Genomic DNA, 24,449 nt, shown 5'->3' with positions numbered 1-24,449 from the left:
ACCACACCAGAACAATGGCCTTCTATAAATGCTTATATATCAAAAAAAAAAATTTGAAATTACCTTGGTAAATGGGACAATGACATCTTAAAGGGTTAAAAAGGAAACTTTTTCGAGGCTATGGACAGTTGCTGGCAGCAGAGGACATGTTTGTGGTATTGAAGTAAAATTCAAATTACAATAAATATTAGTTATTTTATTCCTTCAAAATTAAGAAATGAAATATCATTAAAGTTATTATGGACATTTACAAAACCCTCCTAGAAAGCATTGATAAAATGGTTTTCTATGATACTTTATTTCATTACAATTCTAAATACTAGAGATACTCTTTTTTTTTGGAAACTCAACATTCTAAATTAATCTCCTTTATTTTCTCTAATGATGTACTTGATGCAATTATTGTTTCCATCCATCTAATCCTTTGTACAAATCTTCACGTGCCTTTATTTTTTGTCTGCATCCTCCGTGGGTCATAATAAATTGAGTTATCATTACAGCGCATGAGTCATAAAAATCCTAATGATTTCCTCATACATAGTAGATATACTCTTCTTCCTATTTTTCCTTTTGATGGTTACTTTATTGCATTGCATTAATACACCATTATCCTTCAAACATGCCAAACCTGTCATCCTATCAAAACTTGATTAACAGTCGCAGATGACCTTTAGTCTTATTGTGGGGGTGATTTGGAATTGACAAATGACTGTTATCCGCATTTTCAAATACCATTGCATATCATCAAAACTATATACTTTGTACAAATTTACTATTATCATACATTGTGAATTCTATTGTTTCCAGCTGCAAGATCGCATCCTGTTGAACAATTAACAATGGGTGGGCATTCAGTTTGATACGAACCTACACAATTACAGGCTTCAAAATAGGTATACAACATCTTGATTCAAGCCGGATGGATAGATTATTTCGAACTATTACAGGGGTTCGACAATGAGGTAGCATTGGAATTTACAAATATTTTGGACAACGACACAACAGTGGTGAAAAAAAACATATACAATCATACAAGTAAGTGAAAATGCAATAGCAGAAGTAACAAGACTTCCGATAGAAAGAGAACAGTGGTATGAGAAACACGCCTCTCTCTAGAACGCAACCATTTTGTTTTTGAGTACTGGGGAAGAATTGATCAAAAAAGGGAATGGGTATAACTCCAATTCATTACCTGGGCCATGGAAAGAAGTAGCATGGATTGTTTGGTGATATATCACCTGTGACAGAATGTATGAGATGGCAAGGGGGCATCATCTCAAATTCATGGAATCCATAAGGAAAAAGGCAACTCAGAAACTTCCATACTTTCTCAATTCAACATTACACGAAACTACTACTAGATTGAGGAAGTCCAAGGACCAAGCTTTGATCATAAGTCACCATGGACTCATCAAGATATTAATCATAAGAAGTCTTAGCCAAGTTCAATAGACTTGGGAAGGGTTCCTTAGAAACCCTAATGATGGTCAAGACATTCCCTTGGAGAATGAAACAGTGGTTGGAACATCTAGGAACATTCCAATCATTGATGAGCAACCAGAGAAAGGTAATGAGGAAAATCCAAATGAAACTCTAGTAATAGAAAATATCCCACGAGGACCAGTACAAATTCAAAAACTCAGTAGAGTAGAGAAAAGAATGGCATCAGTTCTAGCTTCACTGCCTAAGAAAAGGAGGTCAGCTAGACTTTTTAAGCAAGGTCATAGTTCTTTGAACCCTCTTGAGTAGCAACCAGAAGAAATCTTGACTCAAGGTTTCGTCAATATAGAAGAAATGCACCAAGAAAACTTTGAAAAATCAACCCAAAATGTATCAACTTCGGAATAGATGGAGCAGGAAACAACAATATCCCAAGCATTAGAAGGGCTAGAGATTTTGTTGGATACTGCGAATTTTGAAGAAGCCACGACCACTTCAATAGAAAAAATTGGAGATCATTCTGGAAATCCTCTTAACCGGCGAGCTTCTCTGAATTCATTGTTTGTAATCTCTCTTGTCAATTCTTCAACTATTGTTATCTTGGAATCGGATAATGATCCTGAATTTGCTTTGTCTTAGGAGTGTTTTGGAGACTCTGTTGCTACTTTACTAGATCCTTCCTCTTTGGAGGGCATGACTCCACAATATTTTGAAAATTTGATTAATTAAGAACGAGATGATGGCACTGGATTTTCAGCTGAACCTCAAATTGATTTTCCTGATGTGGGCTTCATAGAGTCTGGAACTGATGTAACGCCAAGGGAAGATGAGAACTCATTGACAGTCAAACCCACTCAAGAAACTATTTCTGAAGAAGAAAAAATAATAGTTGTTGTTCCCTCTCTAGCAGCCTTGATTAAAAATCTAGTTCAAAGGAAATTGATAGATTAAAGAAAGAAAATAGGAAACTATGACGAAAGGAACAACAAATGAAAAATTGGCTACATGGCAGTAAGCAATTTCATAGAGATTATGTGAAGAGGCCTTCAGGAAAGAAGGAAACTCGGGAAATGGAAGTCCATAATGATTATATATCTATCCTTAATGAAGCAAGGACTTAGACATACTTTGTTCCTTCTTCTATTGAAGTAGGAACCTAGACTAACCCTGAGGAACAGATGGTGGACACTCCTCCTAGCCTTGTTGAAATAGGAACTCAGACTGACCCACCGTTTACTTTTAATGACAGAGGGGTACAAATAAAAGATGTGTCTCCTTATACTCCCTTGATTGTAGAAGCATCCATTAGAGTCCTAAACAAAACTATGGAGGAACAACAGAAGACCATAGCAAGATATTAGGGAGAAGTGGTGCCTTGGAGGGAACACCAGGAGTTGCTCCAACGATTTAAAGCACTGACAGCAACAGAAGATGAGACCTATGCACAACTAAGAGAATTTGAAAAGGAAGTATAAAATTTAAAGGAGCACCTTAAGAAAGCTGCAGAGAAAACAAAGGAAATTTGCTCTATTTATTCAGATGCCTTGGCATGCAGGTCCCCAACTCGGAACTATGCTTTATATTTGCTTGAGTGATATATGTTGCTCAAACTGAAAGCAATACAATCTAGACAACCACATGAATTTAAAAATGTATTATATTTGATTTCGACTTTCCGTAGATAGGATGAGTATACATAGTGTCTTTTGTGTGAGTTGTGTATGCATAATTTATTTTTATAAGAGCATGTGGAAGAAAATCTTGTCCCATTTATTGGAGATATCTAATTTCAAGCTTTTATATCATTTGCCAGAAACCAGGTGAAGTGGGAAAAGGCTTATCATACCTTCCAAAGAATGGATCATGGTCTAGATCTTTGGGTTAGACAGGAACCTAATAAGCCCTTCTGCACAAAAATTTGTCATGTTATCTTTATAAAGAAACTTAGTGTTGTCCCTGCACTTGTACAAATTCAATATGATGTATTGCACTCAAGGATGTAATATTTGGAAGACATCAGAGATGAGGCTCTTCATGGAGCTACGGAGAGATGGCAGACATCTCCTAATGAAGTCAAGAACAAAGAACCCTTTGGTTATCAAAATTTTCAATATGCCATGACTATAGCTGAAGACTATCGATGCCCCATGATCTCGTGCCCTCAGTCATTTTATAATTCTAATTATGACTTTTAAGAAGCAGATAAGCTAATGGATTTTGAAGAACTCTGAAGTAGAAATGGATTCAGGCATAGAGGAGAGGAAGCTTATGAAGCTTACTCCTTAACTTCCCTACATGTTAATCACTTGTTTGCATGTCATGCAAAAAGGTTAGTTGGGGGGTAATGTTGGGCTTGATAACTGTTATATTTTCCTTGTCTTATTTCTTAATTTTAATATTATTGTCCAAGTCTTTCTTGTGATTAGGCTATGCTAATTTGTGTAGTATGGATTTTAGTAGTATTTTATATGCATTTATTATTTCATTATTTTATGAACATATTCAATCATTAAAGTTTTATTTCCTAATGAATGGATCTTCATTATTGGACATGAATATATTAATACATTGTTATTTGATGATGCTTCCTGGAATGATTGTGAGTGATCATATAAGCCTCAACATGTTACACTCTGTTTGGAGTGAACTAGTAAAAACTAACCTTTAGACCTGGTCTTCCAGACACATTCAGATATTTGTAGCTTAAATGGGAATCCTGAGAATCTCTCAGGATCGCTCATTATTAAAAATAGACTCTCTGATCTTTATCTTTTACTGATACACGATAACAATTGGAATTAAGCCTCGAAAGGGATTGTTCAAAGTTGTAATACTATTTTTGGCACAAGCTCAAACTTGCAAATACATTAATTGTAATTGGTTCTTTGAAATCAAATGGAAGTTCTTATTATCAAGATTTATTCTGTAGTGTTGATTCCTTCATAAGGAATTTCAATTCTAGATTTGGGCCTGATCCTGGAAACAACGTTGTCTTCTGTTGTATCATTAAATTGGTGTTTGATTATACTATTCTAGCTATTTATATTTGTGCAATTGTTCTTAATTTATTTCTGCCTGCTTGTTATATTGAATGCTTAGTTTGAATCAGGTTCATTGAGATCACTATATGATAGATCTGTTGTAGTTAATCTATTGAGAGTAGTGTCCTTTCTTTCTATTTCCTACAGATTATCGTAGATTGCTATTATGTTTTCTTAATCGATTTCAATAGTATGATTATGTAGTGTTGCCTTTCTATTATGTAGTTGTTGTTCCCTAAGAAACAACTTGATGTTTAGAAATTTTCCTTTTGTTGTTTCCTTCTGAAGCTTATAGAAGTCAATGTTTTGAATAGTTTGCTATAATTAGAGATTACATCTTGAGTTGGTTCCTTTGCTATTCTAGCTTTTCTTTTCAATAGGATCATAGTAACTATTCATATCCACATTTTTCTTGCATAAATTGTGTCGATAACATTGAAACAAAAAAACGAAACCTCAAGTTGATAAATTAATGCGTAGTAGTTAGTTGGTCCTTTTAGGAACAATTAATTGTGTTAAAATTGGCAACTAGGGCCAAAATCCATGTGGATCATATTATTTATGGTAGCTGATATTTTTATTGGATCCCTCTCATTGAGAGGTGTAGGATTGATCTAAATATCATCCGATTCCGATAAGTATTTATGAAGTCATGAATTTATTTATGTTATGGACAAATTGTTAAGTCGGCCAACAACTTATGTAGGCTCAGAAGCCCAACAATCATGTCTATTCAACCTCTACGTTTTAGTATAAATAGAAGAGGACTTCAAGTCATTTCTACACACACTTGGATCTCTTCCTCTCTCTACTTGTCTTTGGGTTTTAGTAGGAGGAGAGATCCTAAGGAAAAGTTGGAAAAGCCGGAACTGTCGGAAAAGCCAGAACTGCAGGAAAAGTCGAAATAGTCAGAAAGGGCAGAAAAGATGGAACTGCCAGAAAAGCTAGAACTTCCGGGAAAATCGGAAACGCTGGAAATATTGGAAAAGCCAAAAAATCCAGAAAATCTGAAACTTTCGGAACTGCTGAAAAAGCCAGAACTGCCAGAAAAGCCGGAACTACCGCGAATTGCCGAAACAACTGGAGCATCTGTCTCCAAAGGAAGGCAGCATGATGTATGAGATCATGGGTAGCATAATAAGCAGCATGATGATATGAGCATGGGAAGCATAATGATGCATGATGATATGAGCATGGGCAGCATAATGATGAATGAGATCATGAACATGGGCAGCTTGATGATGAATAAGACCATGGAAGATGCAGCATGATGATCAGCATGAAGATGAGAGAAGCTCAGTCATCAGGTTCAACACATGTGATAGTACAACAAGGTGTCACACGGTAATGTGCAGCAAATAGATGAGATGCAACACTATGATAGGTGAACGAGTCACCTTAGAGAATCAATTGAAGCAATATGTCTTCAACTGATGCCAATATCAAAAGTCAAACTAATTGACTTCTATTGTAAATGTAATATCTCTCTCACTTTCTCTGTTGAACCTTGAAGAACATAAAAGAAGAATTGATCAAGGGTTTCCCCACATTGGAGTTTGTCCCTGGCTAGCGCCACATCTTGTGTCCTCTTGTCTTGGCTTTTCTTCTGCGATTTATATTTACGTTCTATCTATAGTTTACTTTATGCTGATGTGATTGCTAATGTGGAAAAGAAATTGAAATAAATTTCTCTAGCATAGAACATACCTAAAATTAACAAATTGGCCCAAAAATCTCTTATTTCACTTTTGATCAACTTAAAGATAAAATCATTCAAGAAAGAAGGAAGTACTTTTTGAATGAACTAGATCAACCAATCTCTATCAATACAAAAAGAGTTATTGTTTCAAACACAAACACCAATCCAAAGGAAATTGCTTTAGCGGGTGCAACCTTTGTAGTCACCATTAAAAATAACATTGACTATCTTACTCACAAGAATGAACAATTGAGGAAAGAAATGGCTAATGCAAAGCAACTGATTGAGCAAATTCTCATTGAAAATCAAAGGGTGTCTTCCATAGGTTCCAATAAAGAAGGTCTAATTTCCATGATAATTGAAGAACTTAAGTAGTTGGAAGACAGAATAAAGTAGGTCTATGAAGAGATGATGACCTTGCACAAGGTAATAACACCCTTGTATGAAATCCAAAAGAAGTTGTAGGAAAAATTTATGATTGCAAGATTCGCTCACATGGCTATAGATATGATCCAATAATGGGGTGCCAAATACCTAAATGCATCGACAACATTGGCTAGGAAAGGGAGATTTGAAGCTGAAATGGACAAAGTAGAGACAAAAATATATATTCAAGCTTATGATTATCTCAACAACCACATAACCAACATTATGACTACTTATATGAAATTACATTCTGGATTGGAAGCTTTGGTTTGAACGCATAGGATGTTGAATAATCTAGGGCATCTGAGTTATGATCAGATTCTTCTAGAAATGATGACAATTTGTGAAGTACTTTTAATTTTCATGTCAACGTTATCTTCTTCTTATTATTATTATTGTATGTTCTCTCATCAAACAGTTACGAAAAATACACGAGACAAGAACACAAGATGTTGGCTCTTCACCAGGGTAAAACCTCTCTCTCTTAGAGAGGAAAACCCTTCTTTTAATTTCTCTTATTGAAACCTTGATTGAAAAATTCCAAACACTACACCCTTGAATTTATCATGCTTCCAAGACAGTTGCTCCTTTTAGTCACCTTATGTTTCTTCCTTCCTGCACTGCTTTGCACCAGAACTAGGGAAACTCGGTCCCAACTCTAATAGCCTTTTATAGTAGGCTTCTTTCCAGTCATCCTTATATTTAAACTTAGTCTTTTGAAGAATGATCCATTTTCGATCTCTTTTCTGCACACTTTATACACTAGGTCAAGTTCTTGTCTTTACTATGGAAGACTTTCATTCTCATTGTATATGTTTTGGTCTCTTCTAGATCAAGACAAATACTACTTTTTTCTCTCCTTTCCGTACTTCGCAGTCCCTTACTTTTGTGGTATGCTTCCTTCTTGTTTGGAATTCTTTCCAACACTATATAACATACTTCGTGTCTCTCCTTGTTTGTAATCCTTTCCAACACTAGATAACAGACTTTGTGACCAATAGATATCAGACTTCGTGATTATCTCTTTCATGAAGTGAACATTGATCTATTTCAGTGATGTGAGGTAGGTACATAACCGAAGCATAATTCTCAAATTATTGCGTTATATTTCCTTTTGTTCTTTGTTGATTTGTCTTTTATTAATGTGTTGGAATGTTGACTTCTTCATCGCACTATCTAAAAGCTTGACCAAATCTGCTATCCAAATGAGGACATAGTTCCACCTTTATATATATGGACTGTCTTCCTCTTCTAGGCTGACTTATCTTTTGTGGGTAGGCCGACTTCATCAAGGGATAGTTTGATCATATTTGAGCCGACTTTATGGAGTTTCTTGACAAGGTCTCAGAGCATATAATTTCTTCAATAAATTTCCCTTTTTCTAGTGTAACAATACTTCATGACTCTAAACTATATTTATGACAATATGACAAATCCCTAAAGACATCAAGAAGAAGTCTTTGACCTATAAAACTTCTTGCTCATGAAACCCATGAGGCAAGCATTACAAAATATATTTTGTCTTTGTCTCTTCATTACATAGATTAATAATTACTTAGTCCATATGAAGACCGAACCTAGTTACACTTTCTTCAATACTCCCTCTTAACTAGGGAGGTATTCATACATTATTACAAGGTGTTTGGACATTTTCAATCTGAGGAATTCACATAAGAGAAATTTAATTGGTAATCCATCTGTTATAGCATCATAGTAACCAACATTGTTTCCACAACAAGGCCTTGACTGACAACTCTATCTCTCATTAGATCAGAGCACAATGTTGGCGAGACCAATGACTATAGACACCTTCATCATTGCCTCTTAAGGTACATACCCACCCAGGTGTTCACTGAGTATGACCTTCTAGGACTATTCGTATCTTGGGTTCCCCACCCTCAAAGAATATCAATCCTCTTGCCTACTCTTATCTTGGATTCCCTACACATCCTCAAAGAGTATCATATGCCAGATAATTACCCAATCCTCCCATTCTTTCTTCCCAGGTGAAGAAAAAAACGTTGTGTCTATCTCTCCCTCTCAATAAGGGATGATACATCCACCACGTGTCTATGTTTATCTTCATGGCCTTCACTAAGACTTACGGTTGTTAGTCCTGGTCTAGTGCATGACACATGAAATAAAAAACACAAATGTCACTCCTTTTTAATCAGGGGTGACCCAATCCAAGCTACCCCTTGATTAGGGTCTTGTCAATGCTCCCTCTTAACTCTTGTTCTATTAGCCCTGCATGCACTCATCAAGATATTACTCAAGAAAACATAACATTTAATCACATTGTACCTTACTAGATGGCTCTTCATCATGACATCTTCCTGTAGGTATCTACATCCTGCATTCATGTTGACACATCTCCCAAAGATATCCATTGTCAAGGGTCTCCATCTTTTTCATACTTTCATCAAAGTCTTCATATCCTTCTGGGAGATTTCCTAGTCAAATCTTCTTGGTCTATTGGATGTTTATTGCCCTCATCATGGTTTCATATCTCATGATCTCTTCCTTCCTCACTCATTCCATTCCATGAGATTTTAATAAAATTTTCTTAACTATAGTCAACCACCTCATACTTCATATGAGGACATATTATGTTGATTTCATCTTAGTGTGACTTTATGCCTTCCTGCATCCTTTTAGAGGAGGAGATCCTTTTTCTCTTGATCATGCTTCTCAAGATAGAAGTAATGATCCATGTTACCTGCAACCATACGACATGACATTATAATATTAAACAGAAGCATACATACCTTATTTTACCTTCATGTCATCAAGGCTTTTTCTAGCAGCTTCATGGATTGAAAAGATCTTCAATCCCTTGATTTGCTTCATGTCATCACATCATAATCTCTTAGATTCCATAAGTTGGAGGTCATGTTGAAACACTTGCTTCTTCTCTAGATTAGTGAACCCTCTGATGAGGATTCCATTAGAGAATTTTGAGGATCCTGCATATCCCCATCTAGAAAATGTGTCATTCTTGATGTATGATGAGCCTTGTCTTGGATGACTTCTTCCTTTCCTGCAATGTCCAATGAGATTCCCAAGAGATATGTCCTTCAATTTTGACTGCTATGGAATTTTTCCTTCATGATTCCCATGGTGATGTCACGAGCTCTTATTCATAATGATGCCACAATGCATCTTATTATCATGGTCATATCTATAACACAAGATTTAGGAGCTTATGATATGACCCTTTTTGTGAGGCACATTATCTTACTCATAGGAGTGATTTGTTATTCCCTCTTTCCTTGGCCATTTTCTTCAACTTCCTCCATCTTTTCGGCGATATGATCTTCTATTCATATTCTTTCCATAACATTGAATCTTATACTATTCTATCTTTTCCTTAATATTATATTATTTTGTCTTTTCCTTTCCTTTCTGCACATAATTGTGTCCTTCAACATTTTTTCCTTCTATCTAACATAGATACCACAAGTTTTTGAATGAGGTAATCTTCTTTTTTCATGGATATTTGTTACCTTGATGATTATCTTCCTATCATCTTTCCTAGATCTCTCAATTAAGATCTCATGAAGATATTCTTTCTTTCTTTGATACCTTCATTTTGTGTAGATCAAATCTAAGTGATGTGACCTTCTATACTACATTTTTCAGAGAATGTATCATTTGGCATTTCATATATCTCTTTGATGTCTTCTTTCTTGGTATATGGGGATGAGAGAACCTTAAGAGTTCCTTCCCATGAATTCAAAGAAGACCTTTTTCCTTGATATGTTCACTGACTTCTTTTATATATGAGAATTATGACAATCCTCCTCATTTCATGCAAGGACCTTTGATGACCCATTCAATCCATAGATCTCCTTGCAGTCATGAAGTCATTTAACCAAACTTGATTATAAAAATGAAAGATAATTACTTGACAAGTGAAGATGAACTCCTTATACTTGATCACTTTGATGCTGGTTGGAGAAGATATATTGGAGTTTCATCTTGGATGATCTTCTCTTCGATGGAAAGCCTTTCTTTAGTGGAAAAGTTTGCTCCCTTTTGATGAGGATGATCTGCTGCTTCCCTTGGATGATCTTCTTCTAAGGCAAGGAAATGATCCTTGCTTTTATAACCAAGAAGGTGATTGCAATGCTTTTTCTTCTTCAATATGCTTTTCCTTCTTTAGTAGAGTAGATCAGGATTGCAATGATAAAAATTTGTGAAGTACTTTTAATTTTCTTGTTAACACGATCTTCTTCTTATTATTATTATTGTATGTTCTCTTACTTCATCAAACAGTTACCAAAAACACAAGAGACAAGAACACAAGATGTTGGCTCTTCGCTAGGGAAAACCTCTCTCTCCTAGAGAGGAAAACCCTTCTTTGAATTTCTCTTATTGAAACCTTGATTGACAAATTCCAAACACTAGACCCTTGACTTTATCATGCTTCCAAGACCTTGTCACTTGCTCCTTTTAGTCACCTTATGTTTCTTCCTTCTTGCACTACTTTGCACCAGAACTAGGGAAACTCGGTCCCAAGTCTAATAGCCTTTTATAGTAGGCTTCTTTCCATTCTTCCTAATATTTAAACTCAATCTTCTAAAGAACCCATTTTCGATCTCTTTTTTGCACACTTGATACATCAGGTCAAGTTCTTGTCTTTACTGTGGAAGACTTTCCTTTTTCGTATATGTTTCGGTCTCTTCTAGATCAAGAGAGAGACTACTGTTGTCTCTCCTTTCTGTACTTCGTAGTCCCTTACTTCTATGGTATGGTTCCTTCTTGTTTTCAATTCTTTCTAGCACTAGATAACAAACTTAGTGTCTCTCCTTTTTCACAATTCTTTCCAACACTAGATAACAGACTTCATGACCACTAGATATCAAACTTCATGATGATCTCTTTCCTGAAGTGAACCTCGGTCTATTTCAGTGATGTGAGGTAGGTACAGACCCAAAGCATAATTCTCAAATTACTGCATTATATTTCCTTTTGTTCTTCGTTGAGTTTTCTTTTATTAATGCACTGGAATGTTGACTTCTTCTTCGCACTTTATCTCAGAGCTTGACCGAATCTGCTATCCAAATGAGGACGTAGTTCCACCTTAATATATATGGATTGTTTTCCTCTTCTAGGCCAACTTATCTTCTGTGGGTAGGCCAACTTCATCAAGGTATAGTTTGATCATATTTGAGCGGACTTTATGGAGTTTCTTGACAAGGTCTCGGAGCATATAATTTCTTCAATAAATTTCCCTTTTCCTAGTGTAACAATACTTCATGACTCTAAACTATATTTATGGCAATTTGACAAATCCCTAAAGACATCAAGAAGAAGTCTTTGACCTATAAAACTTCTTGCTCATGAAACCCACGAGGCAAGAAATACAAAATATATTTTGTCTTTGTCTCTTCTTTACATAGATTAATAATTACTTACTCCATATGAAGACCGAACCTAGTTACACTTTCAACATAGGATACCCTCGATAGGTGCACCCAAAGAGGTGAAACATAGAGATCCATCAAACAGTAGATGAAGGATTTTTTGGACATCATAAGGCATAAAAATACCCAAGATGACTTAGAGGTAACCAAGGAGATTGTTCAACAATATGTTGTTGAACCAGTTAAGTTTCACATGAAACTGACTATGTTCTGGAACAATATACAAGTGGGCTCTAAAATGATATTTCCAATTGCTTTAGAGGGTAGGATGAAGTACAAGCAAGAGATACCACCAAATGTCAAAGACATAGTAGTAAAGTACAAATCTTGGTACTAGTACATTGCAAAGGAGCTTCACCTCATAGTGCCTAAATTGAAATTTCTTCAAATTTGAACATAAATTTGTTTTCGTTTGTTTTTTTGTGAATTTTAGCCACAATTTTGTAAAAAGGGATAAATTTTGTAATTAGAAAATAGAAAGAGAGAAAATGAAAAGTCACCAAGAAGTCCAAAGGTCACATGGAAGTCAAAGAAGCATGAGGGAGCTCAAGAGTCACATGGAAGGTGAATGGTCACCTCATTTATTATATATAGACCCTCATAGCTCAAGCAAAAGGATCTAGAGCATTGGCTTCTCTTGTTAGCATTGGGGAGAGAGACTTTTATTTTGATAACAAAGTTGTGGCTGCCTTGTTCCACTATTGGAATAAGTGAAATGCCTATGTAATTTTGTATCTCAACACTTCTACATAATCATAAGAATCTCTCTTCATGTCGAACATCTATTTCATACATGTATCAAAACTTATTGTAAGATTCATCTTGTAATGGTTATGGTATGTGCTTGTATCTATTTGTGTTGAAGGGAATAACCTACTTTATTGTCTTTATTACATATCTTAATCAAAATTATATTTCCTATTTGTTTTCATGATCATGTTTGTTTGAAAACTATTTTTCAAATCAATTCACGATTCTTTCTCTTTATGTGTCTTTATTAGAGTAGTGCTATCATTGTTCTTCTAAAGGATCATGTTATTTACTTTGTTCATGGAAGTATTTTGTGCACATTATAATTGTATATTTCACAAAGCTAACATTACTTATGCATCTCAAAAGTGATATTGTTTATTTCTTATGTTTTTTTATCTTTGCTAAGGCATATCATAAACTCAACAAAATGGTAGTCAGGCCATCATTTTGGATGGGACTCCCATTCCAAAGGGTGTAGAGTCTAATTGGGAATTTATACTGGGGAGATCCCCTAGTGTTGGTGGAATTCCCAATACCATCAATAGAATGATATTACTTGGTCCAAATGGGTGTTATATGAGTTCAAACGTGAGGAAGTCTAGTAGTAAAACCATGTCAATTTTGAGCCTTAACAATGCCACCATCCATCTTAATTAGAAGTTTTGCTTATAACTATTCTACTTTAAATAGTTGTGTGGTTAATTTTGTTTAACAATCGAAATTTTGGTAATTAACGAATTTGTTAATGAATGAGTCTCTTCATTGTTATTCCCCATTTTGATTCATTGGATATTCCCTCTATTTTGTGTTTATTATCTTTAAAATAAGATTCATTTCTTCGACTTGGAGTTGTGGTTATCCTCTCTTCCATGGACATGCATATATAATTTAAGTTTTCAAGTAATGTCTTACCTAATGTAATAAATACGTAACTTTGATATTATAAGTAGTTTAATAATTATTATCGCCACAATCTAGTAATAAATGCAATAAGTGGTGTAAGTATAAAAGTAGTAGTGTACATAGCCATGATGGATAGAGGTCCGTGTAGTCACATTTTTTAACTGATAGATAGGTCTCATCATCCAAATGATTTGCAATACATTTCATAAAGATCTCATGTTATTCTTTAAACAATTTTTTTAATGTTTTGGTATAACAATTGAATATTCTTCTCTTATCTCAATTTAGTGAAATAAAATGTTGATTTTTTCCAACAACAATTTTTATAAATAAACTCACTAATTTCATATCATATTATATATATGTTGACAAATCACAAATAAACGATCCAAAAAAAATTGAAATTTATTTATATGGAAACAATGATTCAAGACATTATTAAAATAGGTATAATACTAAATGTTTCAATGTGATTGGTTTCATTAAAGGATGTGAAAATTTATTAATATTGTTTGTTATATTCTAGTTCTTATTTATGTATTGTTATGTAAAACTCCATCAAGTTGACCCACCACATGCTAGAGAGAGGCTTTAGCATTTTTCCTTTTCTAAGTTATATGTTGAACCACCTACAAATGTTTCATTAAAATTCCAAATAAAGAAAACTTACCATCCTATGATTAGGATATGAAAAGCTATTAATAATGTTTGTTTTATGATAGTGCTTATATATGTATTGTTATGTAAAACCCCCTCAAGTTGACCCCACCACATCCTAGGCATGGGTTTATGCATTGTTCCCTTTTTAAGTTATGTGTTGAACCATTTACAAAGGTTTTCTATCAAAAACTATATTTAACATTAAAATTCCGGATAAGGAAAACTCACCATCCTATGATCATTTTCATTCAATTATCAAATGATGTATTCCCACCTCTCATTTGAAGATCACTTTAAAGCATATCATTTGCTAAAATAAATTATAACATTAAATATATTATTTATAATCTATTTTTGTAACTTGAGCCTTGATATGTTTGTTTGTGTGATTGTTATTGACCAAATATTTATTATTGTAAGCATTAATTAAATAAATGGTTTTTACCATTATATCATGTTTATGCTTGGTGCCAATATGTGTGTATAGCTATTAGACATATTAACTAGGAAGTTACATAAAATATTTTACGACAAAAAATTTAGTGTGGCTCCCACTTCACAATGAAATCATTAAAATGCAAGGATAACCGTGATTCCAACAAACACAAGATTTTTATTTTTAAAAAGTACTATAAAATGGACTAAAGTACTATAAAATGGACTTTTATTTGAAGCTTGAGTGATTGTTTTACCACTTTTACTACCATATCTAAAAAAAACTTATAGAAGTGGATAAAGAAAAGTAAACTTTCAACCACTCAAACTCCTCTAAGTTAGTAAAGGTTGGGTGTGGGGCAAAGATGGTTGTGGATGTCAGTGAAAGTATTTTTGAAATTAAGGTGTAGGGGTGTGGGGAAGGTGACTAAATATTATACATGTATATATATATGCATATGTAAAACATATAAAAATAAAAAAAAACTAAAAAATATTTAAAACATAAATATAATATATGTAAAACAATACGTAAATCATGAAACAATATGCTTTGAATTGTAAAATCAAATTGTATATCAATGAATATCAATACCACAATTGATATGACTACCAAAATTCTAAGGACTAGTATATGAGTATAGGAAGCACAAAACTTGAGAAAAAATAGTACGTTGAGTCTTTATTTTGTGTTGAAATTGTAGCTCAGATAGGTGTCTCTGCATAGGCCTTTTGTCTAGGCATGTATAAGATATTTTGAAATATTTTGAAAATTTACTTATTTTGACATTTTCAAATTCTAAGTTCAAAGAAAAAAAAAACATGGTAATTAACTTAATTAGTTATTATTGGCTTTGTAACTCAGTTCTAAATTTTATAACTTGGGAGATTAATATTTCCATTTGACAAAATCAAAGAAAGTGATAAGATAAAATTTTGGCCTTCAATATTTTCTTTAAAGATTTCAAGGAGGAAATAGGGTTATTAGAGAAATTATAAATTGCTAAAATAAGTGGGTGAAGGACACATTAGAGATCACATTGAGTGAGAGAGAAGAGGGTTGATTTGGGTGAGAGGAAGAAAGGTTGAGTAGCTGAGAGAAGGGGCCATCATGTTAAGAGAAAGAGGGGTCATAGCCTAGTTGTAATAAGCAACAAGAGAGGGGTCAAACCCTTGGCCATGTTTGTAGGAGAGGAAGGTTGAGTATTGGGGCTGAATGTTTTGTTAGAGGAGAGTTTGAACCTTGGGTAAAAATATGTTGAAGAAAAGGGGTTGTATTATACTAGAGAGAGGTCATACTTTAAGCCACACCATTGTAGTGGAGAGAGGGACGATTTCTATCGCTATTCTTGGCTATACATTTTCTAGATATATTGTTGTAATATTTTCTTGATTTATTCTTTGAAGCCTAATAAAATCCCTTTTTATTGGTTTTTCCCCACACTGGTGTTTTCTGGGGTAAAATTTATGTAAAACATTTATGTTCTTGAATTTCTTGTTTCTATTGTGCATTATTTGTTAGAAGTTCAAATATGTTAATTGTGTGTAAATTTCACATTTGAGTTCTCTGGGTTTTCAGTAAAAATAAAATTCTAGGTATAAAAATTTACTGGCACATTAATCATTTCACCGTGCTTAGAGAAAACTAACATGGTATCAGAACTTAGCCTCTAAAATAAATTCAAGTGTTGCATAGGTTAAAGATCAAATGGGTTCATGGTCTTTCTTGAGTTTTATAAAAATAATTATTCAAGGTTTTGATTTACCATGGCAACTAGTGTTATGTATGAAGACAGGTTCGAAGAAACCTTAAACTATCTTCAGTGGAAAGTTTGGATCACAATTGTTCTCAAGGAGAGAAAATTGCGGAGCTTTTCTAACTCCATAGTGGTTGTGCAAATGTCAAAACCTATTTCCCTAGATTTCCATGACGTGAAAGAAGAAAGGGCATAGAGTCTCATCTTGTACGGGGTAAAAGATCACCTAATTCCCCATCTTCCTGAGTGTAATACTGCCAAAGAGATGTGGGATGCACTCACCAAACTATCCTAGTAGTGACAATAGGTCCAAGGGACCTTGTACTTGATCCATTCGTATGTATGTGAGCCCATGTCAGTCATGTATATTCGATAGTTCAACTATTACGTTACTTTCATAGCTGACCATTCCAGGAAAACCTAGATCTATTTTATGAAGACCAAGGATGATATCTTTAGTCAGTTTTAAGAATTTAAAGCTATTGTGGAGTACCAAACAAGGAGAAATATCAAGTTGCTTATATTTGACCATGGAGGCAAGTACAACTCGAATGCCTTTAAGGAGTTCTATGGAGACTCTGGAATTAAGAGGGAGATGATAGTTCCATACAACCTGTTAGCGCTTGGAATTCACCTAGGCTGAGATAGACAAACTCTCAAGGCTACATCAAACCATTTCACCTCGTAGCTAGCCCTACGAGGTATGAGAAGGCTCTCTCGGGTCAGATTCGATAGATCTTTCAATATGATTAGGCTGACCAATTAATAATAAAGATTTTAGGCTAGTAAATTGATAAGGGGGTTGATTTAATGATTTTTGGGGTTTTTGGTGGCAATTGGTGGAAGTGCAATTCAAGGTGCGGGGATTGAGCACAGTTTTCACAGGGGGATCTAAGGGGCAAGGTAGGAATGAGTGCTGATGCCTGAATCTGAGATGGATGATCAGATATGATAGAGGAGAAGCTAAAGAGGGCAAACACACAATTCGAATCCTCTCTAGACAGTAGAAAACATTAAAATTGAACAAACTAAAAAGCTGAGCATGTCAAAACATGAGTTCAAACTTTACCACTTCATCTGTCCAATTTAGAAGCATAAGAGAGATGTGTAACACATAAACAAACTTACAAGAACATGTAGAGAACACACCATCAACAATCAGATCCACAAGAATCCTCAAAGATGTCTGTAAAACCCTGGCTTTCCTTGCCTTCAATTGCAGAAATAGATGCACAATATACAATAAAGCTTCCTTACACAAGAGTCCAACCATGAAAATGAGAAGGAGAGAGCATAATATAGACCATCTAGACCATCTAACTCCTTTCCCCACCTCTAGGGGTCGAGCTCAGCTTCCTAGGAGCAGTTTGAACTAATTCTAAACTAAGAACTAGAAAATAGGCAGCCAAACAACTTGCCTCTATTACTTAGCTAACTCATCCATGCATTAATTTTTCACTTTTTACATCATGGAAGCTTCTAGAAGGGTAAAGAAAGATAAAATCTACCAAAGTGCCATGAAAATATTACATTTATCCATCATCTACAAGTAATAATAGTCAACCATAGTCAAAACAGTGTTTTTTGACCGAAAATGTGAATTCTGGCAAATCTGGAAGTTCTGGTCGTGCCCCTGGAAGTTCTGGTCGCGCCCCTTCACAACTGTTTTTGAGTGGGTTCCACTGGTCCAAATCAGGTGCAAGATGGCTCATTGGAAAGCTTGGCCTGTCTACTTTCCATCCCAAGTGGAATTTCTGAATTTAGTGTTGATTTGACCCCTCAAAAACCATTTCTCCCAAGGTCACTTTCTGCAACTCAAAAAGTGGGCAGAAAGTCATTTTTTTGATGTATTTTGAGCTTTTGGAGGCTCAAAACTCAAAACCAGGCTTCTCCCAAGCATTGGTAATTTTTCTTTTTGCATGCCCTTTCCAAAAATGCCAAGTTTTCAAAATTCCGAGCAATCCTCCAGAATGGTCGCGTGCGGGGCGCGACCATTTCATGGGCAAAAACCTGTAAATTGCACAAAAAATTCACAAATGACAAAATTTTCTCCAAATTTCTTGAAATTTGGGCTGGGAGTCCCCAATCAAGTACCATGCTCAGTCAAAGAGGCTTTGGCCAAAGTTTGGAGTGGATCGGGCGTTTTCCTTCGTTTTTGTGCTTTGGCCAACCGTCCTTGGAGCACCTTCGTTCTCGCCGGTATTTTTGACATTTCTCTCAAACCATGACACCTGTGTAAAAAGTGAAAGAGGTTTTTCTTCCTTGGCATGTTGTGGACAAAAACCTCTCTCAGTTTTTCAAAATTCATCTTTGATTGCTCAGAAACAGCTTTTGAGTGAAACTTGTCCCGATGTGTGAAACAAGGGATTTTGTCGAAATGGAGCGAAATGAAGGGGATAGAGGGCTTCTAAATTCTTGGGGAAATTTGTGGGAGTGGGAAGGGATGTTAGGAAGCAGGAGAAAGTGGAATCTCAGAGATTGAGCGAGGGGAAAGGGTCGAAAAGGGCAAAACACAGGCCAAACCTAGAAAATTGCCAGATTGTAGCTAGAAACTAGGGTTTGTGCAAAAATGAGGAATTTGGCGGATCTAAGGGATGTTGAAATTTGGTACCGGAGGACAGGTGGTTCCCTAAGGCTTTGATCTTTGGCCTAGGGAAAACTGTCCAAAAGAATTTAAATTTTTCTCCTAAAGTAACTTTATAATTTTTATAAAGTTAAATCTAATTTGAAAGTGACTTTAAGTGATAAAGTTACTAAGTCTAATTTTAAAGTGACTTTATAAAGTCAATGAAAAATTAGAAAGGAAAAGTGATTTTGGAAATAAATGACTAAGTGGGTCTTTATTAAAGTGGGGTGAATTAAAAAATAGAAAGTGAGATTTAAATGAGCATTTAATCTCAGCCATTGATCTAAATCTATTTCAGCCATTGGATTTAGGGATCACCCAAAAGTCATTTAGGGTTGGGTTAAGGGAGGAAAAGGAGGAAAAGATCATTAATTCTTTCATGAGCAGATTGGGAGAAGGAGAGCAAGAGAGCAAGGAAGATTTCTGGACGAGGAGGAGAAAGAGGCAGCAGTTTGGCACACACACCAAGGCAGCACTTCAGCAAATCCGAACAGCATAAAAAACAAGCAGAAAAAGGCAGTTTTTGTGAGCAAAATAGTGGAAAAATTAATTTTCAGCACGAATATCGAGGAGGCGATTTTCTGCACTTTTTCCGAGGGCTGTCCGTACAAGTCCGTACGGCAGTCCGTACAGTCCGTACGGTCCGTACGTCCGTACAGTCCGTAAAGCTCTTACAGCATTTTTCAGATTGTCGTTTGGGCTTAAAACAGATAAGTTTTGCTTGCTGGAAATTTCTGTTTTTGCTGAAATTTATTTGCTGAAAATTTTCTCTGTAAAAGGCATTTTCCAGAAATAAAGAAGAGCTCTCAAACTGGTTTTCCCCAAGAGTTGTAGGGGGTTTTTCCAGGGTCAAGTTGACCAAAAATCACTGAGTTTAAATGTGTTTTAATGGCTGTTTTAATTGCTGATTTTTTATTTCTGCAATTTCGAACACTCTGAAAAATTTCCAGAATTTGTGTTTTTAGCAATATTTATTTTTTTCAGTCTGTTAAATGTATGGCTATGGGAATGGACATTTAACTATATGGGAGAAATAAGGTGAAACTGAAAACCGGGGTGGGAAACAGAAAATTTTACATGGTATCAGAGCTTGAGTGCTGAAGGGCAGTTTGTGACAGCAAAAGAGAAAAATACAGCTGCTGATTTTTTCACTCAGAAAATTCCAGCAAGCTAATTTTTCATAAACAGCAGGTTTATCTTTACCACAGCAGTGCTATTTTTCAGTTTTAGGACAACAAGATGTCATTGGGATTGAGGGTGGAGGATAGGTTGGATGGGCATACAAATTACAGCGTTTGGAAGGAGAGAATGCAGAGTATCTTTGAGGAGGCAGAAGTCTGGGATATCATGGTGCATACAGCACAGCACCCTGTTGTTGTGCCTACTGATGCTACTCAGTTGGCAGCTTATAATAAAAAGAACAACAAGGGTAAGAGGCTGATTCTAGACGGAATCAAAGACCATTGCATTCCTCATGTGAGAGGAAAGAGCAATGCCCATGAGATGTGGACAGCATTGTCCAATCTCTACCAGAGTACCAATGAGAACCGGAAGATGGTCCTGAAGGAGAAGTTGAAGAACATTAAGATGGGGAATGATAGTGCAGCTGGATATCTCACAAAGATTACCAATGTGAGAGATGAGTTGGCAGCGATTGGAGAGGCCATTCCATCCACTGAGTTGGTGCGTATTGCAGTGAATGGCCTCCCCCGTTCATGGTTGAACTTTGCTGATGGGGTGTGTGCACGTGAGACCCTTCCCACATGGGAGAGGTTTTGGGATGATTGTATTCAGACAGAGATCAGGAAAGGACAGCTTGGGGCAGCCAAGCCAGTTGAGCAGGATGATGACGTAGCACTGATGGCAGGAGGCAAGAAAGGCAAAGGGAAGAAGCAGGCTTCCACAAGCGGTGGTGGAGGCAAAGGCAAAGGTAAAGGTAAACAGAGTAACTCACAAAAGGACTATTCCAAAGTGAAGTGTTGGAATTCTCAGAAGATGGGACACTATGCAGTTGTGTGTCCGGAGAAGAAGAAGAAGAAGGGGAAGACCCAGGATGTGGCAGCGTCAGCTGAGATTGAGGACTTTGCAGGTCGTTTTGACCGGGAGTTTGCGTTCACTACATGTGAGTCCTCTAGTGCAGGATCACCTGCCACACAGGTTCAGAGGGAGCATGCTTTTCCCTCGATTAGCGGAGCATCTACAGGTATCTGGTATGTGGACAGTGGGGCTTCACGTCACATGACAGGGGTTCGGGAGTACTTCTCAGAGATTTCAGAGAGTGGCACTGATATTGAGGTAGTACTCGGTGATGACAGAGTTGTTAGAGCAGTCGGGGTGGGGACAGTGACATTTCAGAGGGAGTCCAAACCTCCCTTGAAGGTGTCAGAGGTTCTTTATGTGCCAGGGATGAGGAAGAACCTCATATCCGTCTCAGCTTTGGAGGACAGAGGATATGAGGTACTGTTCAGGGAAGGACAGGTGTTGATGTATCCCAGGGGCTCTCCAGCTGATTCAGCTAGAGTGATAGGTGTACGCCATGCAAAGGTGTACAAGTTTGCATTCCAGCCCCCTTTGGCATTGAGCTATAGTACCGACAGCAGAGCTAGCAGTTCTGAGCTGTGTGAGATTTGGCACCGCAGGATGGGACACATGTATCATGGAGCCTTGAGGACATTGCAGGAGATCACCACAGGTGTGCCAGACTTCAGTACTGATCACTTCAATACTTGCAGAGGTTGTGCGATGGGCAAGTTTGCCAAATCCCCTTTTCCCAGCAGTGACAGCAGAGCGACGGGGATACTTGATTTGATTCATTCCGATGTGAGCGGTCGGATGTCTCATGTTTCCTTGAGTGGATATGAGTACTATGTCTTATTCATTGATGATCACTCCAGGAGGACCTGGATTTATTTCTTGAAGACCAAGAGTGAGGTCTTCAAGCGGTTTCAGGAGTTCAGAGCTCTTGTGGAGACTCAGACAGGTCGAAAGATCAAGTCCATGAGGTCGGACAATGGAGGAGAGTACACCCTTGGAGAGTTTGTTGACTATTGTGCGGAGGCAGGCATTAGGAGGGAGTTCATTGTTCCTTACAACCCCCAACAGAACGGGGTTGCGGAGAGGAAGAACAGATCCATCATAGGGGCTGCCAAAGCCATGTTATATGATCAGGGGTTGCCATTGTTCTTGTGGGCAGAGGCCTGCAACACAGCTGTTTACTTGCAGAACAGGAGTCCGCATCGTGCCTTGGGGCACATGACTCCGGAGGAGGCTTTCTCTGGGAAGAAGCCTGATCTTGGTCATCTTCATATCTTTGGATGCATTACATACTCCTATATACCCAAGGAGGAGAGGACCAAACTAGAGCCCACCGCAGAGAAGGGTATCTTTGTGGGTTACAGTGAGACCTCAAAGGCCTTTCGGATTTACATTCCTGCACAGAGGAAAGTTGTTGTCAGACGGGATGTGAAGTTCGAGGAGGACAGGGCTTTTAGGAGGTCACGGGAGTTAGAGTATCTGGATCAGCCAGACCCTCAGCAGCAGTTGAGTCAGTCGCAGGGATCCAGTGGGCAGGGATCAGGAGGATCCGGAGGTACATCTATGAGGATGTCAGGTCCATCAGTGAGCAGTGGCTCGCCGAGCCAGAGGGGTGGTGCTCCGGGCAGCATGCAGAGCAGTTCACAGAGCAGTTCACTAGGGAGTCCACTGATGGACAGTTCACACGGTACCTCAGCTTCTACAGGTTCAGGTGCAGGTAGGAGGACAGCAGACAGACAGTCAGGAGTTCAGGCTACTGATGGGGATGAGGAGGAGGAGTTTCATTCTCCTATGGGAGAAGCATGCTCAGGGAAGAGGAAGCCCAAGTGGCTTCAGGACACCTTGAGAGATGCCACATCTGTTGCTGAGCCGAAGAGGCCGGTCAGAGAGAGTAGACCACCTGAGAGATTTTGTAGCTATATGGCGATGGTTACCAGCATCCTTGACTCTGAGCCTTCTAGCTATGAGGAGGCAGCTAGCCAGCAGGTCTGGAGAGAGGCCATGCAGGAGGAGTATTCTTCTATCATGAAGAATGATGTTTGGGAGGTGGTGCCGAGGCCTGAGGGCAAATCCGTGGTTACTTCCAGATGGCTTTACAAGGTAAAGCATGCTGCAGATGGCAGCATTGAGAAATTCAAAGCAAGGTTTGTGGCTAGAGGGTTCTCACAGGTAGAGGGAGTTGATTATGAGGAGACCTTCGCTCCCGTGGCTCGATATACTTCGATCCGCTCCATTATATCGATAGCAGCAGAGATGGGTTGGAAGATCCACCAGATGGATGTGAAGACCGCATTTCTCAATGGCTTCATATAGGAGGAGGTGTACATTGAGCAGCCACAGGGCTTTGAGGTGCATGGGAAGGAGTCCCATGTGTGCAGATTGAAGAAGGCCCTGTATGGCCTGAAGCAAGCTCCCAGAGCTTGGTACTCCAGGATAGATGCATACTTGCAGGGGATGGGTTTCACAAAGAGTGAGGCAGATCCGAACCTTTACTTTATTGTGATTGGTGAGGAGCCTCTCATTCTGGTGCTGTATGTGGATGACTTGATCATTACAGGTGCAGAGAGACTCATAGAGCACTGCAAGAGAGATCTTGCGGCGGAGTTTGAGATGAAGGACATCGGCTTGATGCATTACTTTTTGGGTTTGGAGGTGTGGCAGGAGGAGGGGCATTTCTTCCTGGGGCAGGGGAAGTATATTGTGGACATCCTTAGCAGATTCCACATGGAGGATTGTAGACCCATGTCGACACCGATGATCACCAACTGGAAGAAGCTTCATGCTTCGGATTCCGAGTTGGTGGATCCCACATTGTACAGGCAGCTGATTGGTTCCTTGATGTATTTGGTCAACACCAGACCAGATATCTGTTTTGCAGTCAACACGATGAGTCAGTTTATGTGTGAGCCTAGGAAGGTTCACTGGGTGGCTGCAAAACACATTTTGCGGTACTTGCAGGGGACAGTGGATTATGGTCTGGACTACAGGCAGGGAGATGGAGTGAGATTGGCAGGATACACTGATTCTGATTGGGCAGGTTGTGCTTCTGATAGGAAGAGCACTTCAGGGTGTTGTTTTGGGTTGGGTTCAGCAGTAGTGTCATGGTTCAGCCGGAAGCAGCAGTCAGTAGCACTGAGTTCAGTGGAAGCAGAGTATATGGCAGCCAGTCTAGCTAGTTGTGAGGCCATCTGGCTTCGCAAGATGTTGTTTGGCTTATTTAGTCAGCCGTTGAGACCTTCAGTGATT

Source organism: Pinus tabuliformis, chromosome X, assembly GCF_031772625.1.
Source record: "Pinus tabuliformis cultivar Carrire ecotype Pingquan chromosome X, CPIR1, whole genome shotgun sequence".
Lineage (NCBI taxonomy): Eukaryota > Viridiplantae > Streptophyta > Pinopsida > Pinales > Pinaceae > Pinus > Pinus tabuliformis.
The sequence above is the reverse complement of the archived record's forward strand: the minus strand, read 5'-3'. Positions refer to the sequence as shown.